Source organism: Rattus norvegicus, chromosome X, assembly GCF_036323735.1.
Source record: "Rattus norvegicus strain BN/NHsdMcwi chromosome X, GRCr8, whole genome shotgun sequence".
Lineage (NCBI taxonomy): Eukaryota > Metazoa > Chordata > Mammalia > Rodentia > Muridae > Rattus > Rattus norvegicus.
In genome coordinates, this window is record NC_086039.1 from 121,600,755 (window position 1) to 121,613,136 (window position 12,382).

A 12,382-nucleotide genomic window follows, 5' to 3' on the forward strand; every position below is an offset into this window, starting at 1 on the left:
TGAGTGGTGTGTGTGCATGCACTGGAGCAACCTGTGTGATCCAAGGTAGGCCTGGGAGTGGGAGAATGGTGTCGGGGATGGAAGGTCTTTATAAATCACAGATCTGAGCTGGTTACCAGGTATCTTGAGTCTAGCTGGACCTGTGATTATAGGGATGAAACTAGCAGGCATGTTATGGTTTTCTCACCAAGCTGGGTTATAGGTCAAGTAACTATTTGACAGGGAGTAGACCTAGAGTCTCTGGAAAGTGACAGAGTCTTGCTCACTCACCAGACTGGACCACTGCTCATTTTATGTGACCCAAGTTAAACCTGTGGAGGGAGGGTAGTAAGAAACATAGGGATAACGGGCAATCTCTAGTTTGTTGTTTTGTTCAATCTTTTGTGTGTTCTAATCATGGACATTTACTAGGCCTGTGGTTCTCATCTTCCCTAATGCTGTAATTCTTTAATATAGTTCCTCATGTTGTTGGTGACCCTCCAACCATATTTTCATTACTACTTTATAATTATAACTGCATCATAATGCAAATGTTGACTCATAATGTAAATATTTAATATGCAGGAAAACGGATATATGACCCCTGTGAAAGTATTGTTTGATCCACTAAGGTGTCATGACCCACAGGTTGAGAATCACTGCCCTATGCTTATCTGATGGGAAAGCTGCTTGAACAAAGCTAGGCCTAGGAGCTTGAGGATGGTTTGAGAGGAGAATCTTGGTTCCCAACTAAGCTACTTGAAGTCATCAAGTTCTCAGACTGTTAGCCTGGTGTCAGAGGGTCCTGCCTTGGTCATTAAATGTAGGCTGATGAGAAGGTAGCTTAACACCAGCTTTTCTTGGTAGTATGGGACTATCACAGGAGGGCAAAGGTCTGATTTACTCCGAGACCTAGTTTTATTTGGTTATTGTGACCTGGGATAGGCCATGGGCTTTGGTAAAGGGTAGGGGAAAGATGAACATTTGGGTCACTCACAAGCTTGCCTGGGATCGTAAGACTAACTAGTCTGAACTGCTGTGGAATGGCAGTTGTCTGGGTCACTGAAGAGGCTTGTCTGTTTGGTTATCTACTTGTCCCAAACTAGGCCTCAAATGTGAAGGTTTATAGGAGGGGTAGGTTCTTGACACCTTATCAGTATGGGATTGAACTCATATTGCTTCATGAAAACTAGTCCTCATACAATGGGACTATGCTGTGAGTATAAGGGTCCAGTCTACTCAACAGGCTTTCCTGAAGTGCAGGCTCCATGATCCAATATAGGCCAATATAGGGAATATTAGTAAGACGTGAACAGAATAGGATCTTGGGCTTTCCCTAGGAAGGGGTGGTAGTATACAAGCTAATTGAGCACAGTTAAGGAGAAGGAGTATGCTGATGGCTTGGGCAGGTGAGTTACTTGATAACCACAATGGGCTAGTATATGGGCTGTGTATTAACTAGGCCTGTCAAGTATGTGATTCTTACTTCAAGCCAAAATTTTGCACATAACTTATGTTGTAAAAATTGATTACATGTTTTCTTAAGAATATATTAAACAGTCTGAGCATACATGAGGATAACACATAAATACATATTTTAACTTGGGAATGTTGGGAAGTTAAAATCAGATGGTGTTTTTGGTTACTCACTATGCCTTGGCTGATGGGCAAGGTGACTGACTTAGAGTTTTACTGCTGTGAAGAGACACCATGACCATGACAACTCTTAAAAATGACAACATTTAATTGGGGCTGGCTTACAGGTTCAGAGGTTCAATTCATTATCAATATTGCAGGAAGCATGACAGTGTCCAGGCAGACATGGTACTGGAGGAGCTGAGAATTTTATACCCTGTTCAGAAGACAACTAGAAGAAGACTGGATTCCAAGCAGCTAGGACAAGGGCCTTAAAGCCCATACCTACATCGACACTGTCTTAGTTAGGGTTTTACTGTTGAGAAAACACACAATGACCAAAGTAACTCTTATAAGGACAATATTTAATTGGGGCTGGCTTACAGGTTCAGAGGTTTAGTCTAATACCATCAAGGCAAGAACATGGCAGCATACAAGCAGGCATAGTACAACTGGAGCTAAGACTTCTCCATCTTCATCTGAAGGTTGCTAGCAGAATACTGGCTGCCAGGCAGCTAAGATGAGGGTCTTAAAAGCCCACACTCACAGTAACACACCTACTCCAATAAGGCCATACTTTCTAATAGTGTCACTCCCTGGGCCGAGCATAAATAAACCATCACATTCCATTCCGTGGACCCTCATAGGCTTGTTCAAACATATGAGTCTATGGGGGCCATACCTAAACATAGAATAATGAAAAATATATTTAGTTCAACTTCAAAAGTCCTCATAGTCTATAGCAGTCTCAACAATGTTAAAAGTCCAAAGTTCAAAGTCTCTTCTCAGATTTATCCAATCACTTAGTTATTATAATCGCCAAAGCAAGACAGGAAACCAGCTGGGAAAACTCCAAACTCTGCATCTCCATGTCTGATGTCAAAGTGGTCTTCAGACCTCCACCTCCTTTATCATCTTTGTTGACTGCAACAAACTACTTTCTCTTTGGCTGTTTCTACTCCCTGTTATCAGCTTTCCTGAGCAGGTCGACCATGGCTCTCTCATCTCAAACATCTTGGGGTCCCCAAGGTAACAGTGCTACAGCTTCTTGTTTCAATGTCTGGGACCCTCCACATATGATCTTCTTGGCTCCTCCAAAGTGATGGCATCACTTCTCCAGTTCTGCCCTCTGTAGCACTCTAAGCTCAGGTTGATCCACTCCCCTGCTGCTGCTGCTCTCGGTGATTATCTCAGGGTACTTGCACCTCCAATACACTGGGATCTTCTGCTGCAACCAGACTTCAACAATAGCCTCTCATAGGCTCTCTACATAGTAACAAACCTCAAATCCTTTGTGTGACCCTTTCAGTCCTGGGCCATCAACTGCAACCGAGGCTGCACCTTCCCCAATGGCCTTCCAGGGCCTCTCTCAATGCCAAGGTTCAGTTGCTCTTCATGACCCCCTCATGCCTTCAAAACCAGTACCACCTGGGTGACTCTTACACATTACCAAGTAGAGCTGCAGCACAAGGTACAACCTTGGCTATCTCTGGAACACAGCTTCTTTTGCTATCAGGAAAAACTTCCCAACAGATTTCACCTCAGTGATGCGGGTCTCTTCTTAATCACTACTAATTTCTTAGCTCTAGCTAACAATCGTCAATTGTCCCAGCAGTTTCTTTCATTCTGAACTCTAAAGCCAGAGCCAAGTCCTGCTGTTTGCTAGGACTGGAATATGGCCCCCTTGTTCTGTTACAATATCACTATATATGTTTTCCAACTCCTTCACTGCCTAAGCTTGGCTGTCCTGGAACTTGCTCTGTAGACTACCTTTGAACTCAAGAGATCTACATGCCTGTCTCCTCTAAGCACTGTGTCTACCAAGCTTGGATTTAAGTTTTTCTTCACTTAGAACTTGCTTCTCTAGGTTGGCCTCGAACTCAGAGATCTGCTTTTCTTTGTTTCTTGGGATTTAAGGTATGTACCACCATGTCTGGAGCTAAGCTTAGCTGGGTAAGATTTTATCCCCAAATCTCACTCCCTTAATTTGTTATCTCCTTGAACACAGGAGGGTTCAGCTCCATTTCACTTCTTGGTACCCCTTTAATACTCAATTCATATATTTTATATTTTCCCTTTCTCAGATTGCCATGATTGTTTAAAATGCTCTTCAGGAGACTTACCAGTGAGCAAAGTCTATGATGAGAGTTTCTGAGACTTCTTTGTCAATGCAATTAATCTGGGTCTCTTCACCTTAGCCTCAGGCAGACTCTTATTCTTCACCAAAATACTACAGAAACAGTCTTTAGGCTACACTAAATTCTTCACTGAAAACTCATGTGTCAGATCTGAACAATTCAAATCATTCTCAGTAACAAAGTTTTCCATAATCCTACTAGGATAGCCCATTAAACCACATTTAAACCATTCTACTGCTTTACAAATCCAAGGTCCCCAAATTCACATTCTTCCAAATAAAAACATGGTCAGACCTATCATAGCAATACCACAATCCATGGTACCAACTTTTGTCTTAGTTAGGGTTTAACTGATGTGAATAGACACCATGACTAAGTCAAGTCTTATATAGGACATTTAATTGGGAGCTGTCTTACAGGTTCAAAGTTTCAGTCCATTATCACCAAGGTTGGAACACGGCAGCATCTAGGAAGGCATGGAGCAAGCAGAGCTGAAAGTTATACATCTTCATCTGAAGGCTTCGAGTGAAAGACTCACTTCCAGGCAATTAGGGTGAGGGTCTTATAGCCCATACCCACAGTGACACACCTACTCCAATAAGGCTACACCTCCTAATAGTATCACTCCCTGGGCCAAGCATATACAAACCTCACAGACACACTTCCTCCATGAATACCACACCTACTTCAACAAGGCCACACTTCCAAATTTTGCCACTCCCTGGCTCAAACATATTCGAACTACCACATTCCACTTCTTGGCTCCCATAGGGTTGTTCAAACAGATGAGCCTATGGGAGCCACATATAGCCATGCATAGCATAATGCAAAATTCATTGAATCCAAGTTCAAAAGTCCTCATAGTCTACAACAGTCCCAACATTTAAAAGTTCAAAGTTCAAAGTCTTTTCTGAGATTCATCCTATCACTTAACTGTAACCCTCAAAGCAAGACAGGAAACCAGCTGGGTAAACTCCATACTCTTCATCTGCATGTCTAATGTCAAAGCAGTTCTCAGATATCCAACTTCTTTTTCATCTTTGTTGACTGGAACAAACTTCTTTCTCCTGGGCTGGTTCTACACACTGTTAGCAGTTTTCCTCAGCAAGTATCACTCAGATCTGGCATCTTTAACATCCTGGGGTCTCCAAGTCAACGTCAATGTCACAGCTTTTTGTGCCAATGTCTGGGACCCACACATGATCTTCTGGGCTCCTCTAAAGGGGTTGCATCATTTTCCTTGCTCTGCTATCTGTAGCACTCTAGGCTCTGGTTGATTCCACTCCATTGCTGGGTGCTGTTCATGGTGATCATCCCATGGTATTGGCAAATCCAATTTTCTCTGGGATCTTCTGCTGCAACTAGGCTTCACCAATAGCCTCTCATAGGCTCTCGTCATGGTGCCAAGCCTCAACTTCTGTGGAAGACCCATTCAGTCCTGGGCCATCAACTGCAACTAAGGCTGTACCTTCACCAATGGTCTTCCCTGGCCTCTCATAGTGCCAACCTTCAGCTGCTCTCCATTAACACTTTGTACCTTTAAAACCAGTACCATCTGGGTAGTTCTTACAGATTGCCAAGTACATCTGAATTATGAGGTACAACTTTGTCTATCTCTAGAACACAGCTTCTTTTAGCTCTCAGAAAACAGTTCCCAGAAGATATCACCTGAGTGATGCTGGTCTTTTCTTAATCACCACTAATTTCTTCACTCCAGTTAACAAGCATCAACTGTCCCAGTAGTTTCTTTCATTCCGAACTCTAAAGCCAGAGCCATGTGGCCAAAGCTGCCAAATTCTGCTGCTTTTTAAGGCTGGAATATGGCCCCCCTGTTCTGTCACATTATTACCAGATATCTGTTTTTCAATTCTTTCACTGTCTAAGCTTGGCTGTTCTGGTCCTGGAACTTGCTCTGTAGACTGACTTTGAACTCAGAGATCTGCTTGCCTTTCTCCTAAGTACTGGGATTAAAGGTGTGGTCCACCACACCTAAAGCTAGGCTATTCTCTATCTAGAACTTGCTCTGTACCAGGATGTCCTTAAACTCAGAGATGTGCTTGCCCGTGTCTCTGGAATTAAATGTTTATACCACCTTGCCTGGATCTAAGCTTTTCATGAATAATATGCTCACAGTCTAGATCAGAAGACTATTTTTTTAATTTCTAGATTGCATTCAGTCCAAATTAAAAGTCCAAGTCAAAACAATCAAGTAATAATGATGCCAAGTATGGCATAATTATTCCCAGTTCAATGGTAAAGGCATAAACAATAAGCATAGCGGGGCAGGATCTTTCCCCAAAGCCACCACTCTCTTAATCTATTTATCTCCTTGAACACAAGATTCTGTTCCATTTCACTTCCTGGTGCCTCTTTATTACTTGAACCACACATTTTATATTTTTCCTTTCTAAGCTTTCTATGCTTGTTCAAAGTGCTCTTCATGAGACTTAACCAGAAAACAAAGTCTCTATTGGGCTTTTTTGAGAATTTCTTTGTCAATGCAATTAATATGTCTTTTTATCTTAACTTTAGGTGGATTCTTCAGACAAGTGCAAAACCCAGCCACATACTTCACCAAAACATCACAAGAACAGTCTCTTGTCCACATATTAAAATTCCCCTCTGAAACCTCTAGAGCCAGGCTTCAACAGTTTAAATAATCCTCAGCAACAGAATCTTCCATAATCCTGTTATAATGGCCCATTTAGGTCCACTTAAAGGATTCATTTGCTTTTCAAATCCAACATCCCAAAATCCACATTCTTCCAAACAAAAGCATGGTTAAGTCTAGTTCTGCAGTACCCCATTCCTGGTACCAAGTTACTGTCTTGGAGTTTTATTACTGTGAAGAGACACCATGACCACAGCAACTATTATGAAGAACAACATTTAATTGGGGCTGGCTTACACGTTCAGAGGTTAAGTTCATTATCATTATTGCAGGAAGCATGGCAGTGTCTCAGCTGAGAGTTCTATGTCCTGTTCAGAAGGCAGCTAGGAGAAGACTGGCTTCTGGGCAGCTAGGACAAGGGATTTAAATCCCATGCCCACAGTGATACACTTCCTCCAAGAAGGCCACACCTACTCCCAAAAGGCTACATTTCTAAATAGTACTACTCCCTGGGCCAAGCATACTCAAACCACCACAGGGATGAACTGCAGTTAGGTCTGGGAATATGAGGATGCTGTGGGAAGGCAGAGTCTTGGTGCTGTCCCAGCTGAGATGGTACCCAGACTGCTTGAATTCCAACAAGTGCTGGTATTTTTAGCTTGGTCTTGGGAAGCAGGGTAGGTCTGTGGGTGATGGCTTGGATTGGAAAATGTCTGGATTACTAACAGGTAAGGCTTATTGTAGACTCTGAAACCAGAGCTAGTCCTGGGAGTGTGGTAATGGTGTGGAGAAGTGGGATTCTGGGCCACTCCCAAGGCTGGTCTGGTCCACAATCTGCCTGAGATTATGAGATCACTCAGTCTCTTATCTGAGCTGGTGCTGGGTTCCTAACCAAGCTTGGCTAGTCAGCAAATTGGCCCTCACTAGACCTGGAAATGTAAGGATGTTGAAGATGGAAGAAGGTTTGATCTCTCATTGGCATAACCTCATGGCTAAGCAGCTTCAACTCTAGAGCTGTGGAGTGTCCTAGAAGTACAGGGGTACTAAATTTCTCACCAGGAGAGCAAGCTGGGAGAGACCCAAGCAAGGATGGGAGTATAAGTTGCACACCAGTACGCTGAGTTCTTACAAGGTTGGTGCAGTTCACAGTCTGATTGGCCACAATTAGGCCAGGAAGCATGGGGACAGCGGTAACAGGTGAAGTTGTTGGCCATTCCCAATAGTGGGCAATATTGGATGGTTGTGAAGCTTTGATTCAGCTGGTCTGGGATTGTAGGGATAATAAGAGGTTAGGGGGCTTGTTCACTTACCAGGTTGCGTAGGGTGGCTTTTCTGCCTGACTAAACTAGGCCTGGGAAACTGATGAAGATACTGAGTTGAGTGTAAGGCTTAATTGCTCACCTGGCTGGGAGCCAGTTACTCATGGTTATACAGGCTAAGCCTGTGACTGTGAGGATGGCCAAGGAAGGTGGGTATGCTGAACACACACTAGGCTATCCTAGTCCTAAGGCCACAAGATTCTAGTCTTGGCCAATGAGTGTCATGAATGTGAGGGTAAGTTGGTCACACACTATTCTTGGCTGATGGACATGCTCCTTGACCACAGTTAGACCTGGGAGTGTGAGGATGCAACAGGAGTGGGGAGTCTTAATCACCGAGTAGTCTTAACTGTGTGGGGCAATGCTGTTTTACCCATACTAGTCCTTGGATAGTCAGTCATGGAAAAAGAGGGAGTCTTCAAGATAAACTGTTCCCAACAGTAGGGATAACACAGGATGGCAAAATCTGTCTGCATGATTTCAGACTAACCAGTGAGTATGAAAATCGTGGGTAAATGTGTGGTGCTCAGTCACTTACCAGTCTGCCTGGGATTGTGAAATTACTTCTTAATAATCTTAGCTGGTATGGAAGGCAAGGCCTGAGTCATAAACAAACTTAGCTTGTTAGTAAGTTTCTTGACAAAAACTAGGTCTAGGTGTCCAAAGATGGTGGTAGGAGGTTGACACCACACCATGATGAACTCAATCCCAGGCTGTTTCCTGGAAGACTTCAGATTGTAAGCATGTCCTGGGTGTGAAAAGACACTGGTAACACACAAAGCTGTGCTGAAGTGTAGTGTCTGCTATCTAAGCATGCTTGAGAGTATTAGTAATATAGAGGAAGATAAAATTTTGAACTCTTATTAGGATGGAATGATACATAGATTAATTGACTCCAGCTAGGCCAGGAAATGTGAGTATGGCTCATGCGGGTAAGTTTCATGGTACCTCACCATGCTTTGCTCCTATGTATGCTGTATAAGACAGGTTAAGGTTAGCAGTAATGGGATTTTGTGAAAGGGCGGGTCTTAAATTAATCCCTTTGTTGTGCTTTTTAGAGATCTGATTGACTCAAACTTGGCCTGGGATTCTGAGAAACATGCTGGACTGGGGTTAGAGTGTTCTTGATCACTAATCAGGGTATCCTGGTAAGCAGACAACTTGAACCTAGCTATGTCTAGGAGTATGAAGATGCCATTGGCTGGCAAATGTCTAAGTGACTTCCAGATACACACACACACACACACACACACACACACACACACACACACACATTTTTTCACACAATATATTTTGGTCCTTTCTTTACCTCTCCCAACTCCTACCACAACCTCTTCATCTTCCTACAGATTCAACTTTATGCTCTGTCTCAGAAAAAGAGAAACCAAAACAAAAACAAGAAACTAATATAGCAAACAAACAAAAACCTCCAAACTAAGACAACAGTCACAGAAAAAATGTTGAATGTATATTGTGTTAGCTAACAATTCCTGGAAATGGAGTCTTGTCTAGGATTGTGGTTGATATACCCAGTGTCATTCCATTAGAGAAAATGGGTTTTCCTGTTTTCAGTACATATAAATTCTAAATAACTCCTTGGTTAGTGGTGCAGCTTTGTGTTCCCTTCTCTCTGTTCCAATTTTATCTGGCTTGAACTTTGCAGGTCTTCTCCATTATGTCAGATACTCTGCTAAGTTCATATGTGCGGGCATCAGCCCTGTAGTATCTGGAAGACATTGTTTCCTTGGAGTCATTGACCACACATTGCTCTTACAATACTCTGCCTCTGCTTCTATCACAGATTCTAAGCAGACATAGATCTTGTATTCAGGCTTTGTGACCCAGTTTTGGCCTGTACGTGTGAAGCATATAGGGACCATTAAGCCTTCATTAGGTTGAATGGATGGGCAAGATGCTAGAGCACAACTAGGCCTGGAGTGTGAGGATGTGTAGGAGAAGAAAGTCTAGATCAAGGATTCTCAGCCTTCCTAATTCTACAACCCTTCGATACAGTTCCAAATGTTGTGCTGATCCCCCAACCATAAAATAATTTTCATTGCTACTTCATAACTGTAATTTTGCTATGGTTATGAATTGTTTTCTGGTAGTCTTAGGTGATCCCTGTGAAAGGGTTGTTTGACCCCCCCCCCCAAAGGAGTCACAGATCCTTATGTTGAGAACCAGTGGCCTAGATCACTGACTAAGCTATGATGGTGAGCAGGCAACTTGACCCTAGCTTGGACTGAGACTACCCAGGTAGAATAGGGGGTTCAAGGTCTGGGTCATTCATAAGCAGGCCTGGAATGCTGGCTGCAAGTATTAGACTGGGGGTTGGGGACAGGGTCTTGATTTCTCATGAGGCTAGAATTTTGTGTAAGCTACATGGCAGAAGCTAGGCCTTGTAAAACAGGAATGATGATGTAGAAGGGGAGTTGATCAGCAGGCTGGGGTTGTGCTAAGGCTGCCAGATAGGAGGGTTCTGTTACTACTCATCAGGCTGTACTGGTCAGCAATCTGCTTCACCTGAACTAGGTCTTGGTGTGTCAGGAAGGCTCTGGAGGTGGGAGTCTTTTGTTTTTAATTATATACTTTACATCCTTCTCACTGCCCCACTCCTGGTCACCTTCTCCTACATTCCCCCTCCCCTTCTCCTCTGAGCAGCTGAGGGTCCCCTGAGTATTTCCCCACCTTGCACTTCAAGTCATTGCTAGGCTAGGTACTTGCTCTTCTGCTGAGGCCGGACAAGACAGCCTGGATAGAAGAATGTATCCTACATATAAGCAACAGCTTTTGGGATCGCTCATGTTCTAGTTGTTCAGGACCCATATGAAGACCAAGCTGCACATCTGCTACATATGTGTGAGGCGGCCTAGGTCCAGCCCATGTATGGTCTTTGGTTGGTGGTTCAGACTCAGAGTTATAAGGTTCCAGGTTAGTTGGCTCTGTTGGTCTTCCTGTGGAGTGCCTATCCCCTGAATGCAATCCTTCCTTCTATTTTTCCACAGAGTCCTCAAGATCCATCCACTCTTTGGCTATGGGTGTCTGTATGTGTCTGAGTCAGCTGCTAGGTTGAGACTCTCAGAGAACAACATGCTCCTCTTTGCAAGCATAACAGAGTATCATTAATAGTGTCAGGGATTGGTGCTTGCCCATGGGATGGGTCTTAAGTTAAGCTGGTTACTGCTTGACTATTTCTTCTCTCTGTTCTCTCCCCTGTGCCTGTGTTACTTATAGACAGGATAAATTTTGAGTTGAAAGTTTGTGGGTGGGTTTGTATGTCTATTGCTCCACTAGTGTTCCTGATTGGCTACAGGAGGTTGCCTCTTCAGGTTCCATATACACAGTAGAGTAAATCACAGGCAAGTTCACCCCCATTGATTCTTGGGTACCTCCCTTATCCCGGGTCTCTATCTTGTCCTGGAGATGCCCCCTTGCCTCCTCATCCTCTGTCAGCTGCAGATATATGTTCATTTTCATGGCCATCTTGCCATCTCTCCTGTCCTGCCCCACACCAGATCCTGAACCTCCTTTTTAGTTCTCTCCCTCCATCTGCCTTTTATGGCTATTTTATTCCTCCTTCTAAGTGTGACTCAAGCTTCCTTGCTTAGTCCTGTGGAGTTTAGCATGTTAGCTGTATTTTATGGCCAATATCCACTTATAAGTGAACACATGCCATGCATGTCATTTTGGGTCTTGATTTCCTTCCTTAGCATGATATTCTCAAGTTCCAACATCTGCCTGAAAAATTCATGATGTCTTTGTTTTTAATAGCTGAGTAGTATTCCATTGGGGAAGGATGTTCACCAACCCTACATCTGACAGTGGGCTAATATCCAAAATTTACAAAAAACTCAAGGAGTTAGACATAAACAACCCAAATACCCTAATTTAAAAAATGGGCCACAGAATTAAACAGATCATTCTCAACAGAGGAATCTCAAATCATTGAAAAGCACTTAAAGAAATGTTCAAAGTTCTCTGACTTCCTAGTCATCAGATGCAAATCAAAACAACCCTGGAAATCAAAACATCCATCAGAATGACTAAGATCAAAAGCTTAACAGATAGCACATGCCAGTGAGGATGCGGAGCAAAGAGAACACTTCTTCATTGCTTGACTTCTTCATTGCTCGTGGGTACACAATCTTGTACAAACACTTTGGAGATCAGTTGGGCAGTTTCTCAGAAAACTAGGAATAGTTTCTATATCCAGACACAGCTAGCTATACCACTCCTGGGAATATACCCAAAAGATGCCCCAACATCCCACAAAGGCACTTCCTCAGCTATGTTCATAGCAGCTTTATTTGTAGTAGAGAGAAACCGGAAGCAACTAAGGTGTTCCTCAGCTGAAGAATGAGTAAACAAAATGTGGAGGCAGAATTCTTAATCATTAAACAGGGTGGGCTGGTGGGTGCTCAGTCTGTGTGAACAAATATTGGCTTCTGACTGTGAAGAAGATTAAAGCAGGAGACCTTGGTCAATCAGTATGCTTGTGATAGGCAAACTCTTAGACTAGCGTAAAACCTGGGAGTATGAGGATTGTCAGAGAAGGGAGAGCCTTGATCCCCGACTAGGCTGCATTGGTAACTGGACCACCTGTACCCAAGTTCTGAGATGACAGAGAAACCCTGACCCAGATCACGTACCAGGTTAAACCGGAGAGTATAAAGTTTTTCCTGGGTTTATGGGGATGGAAG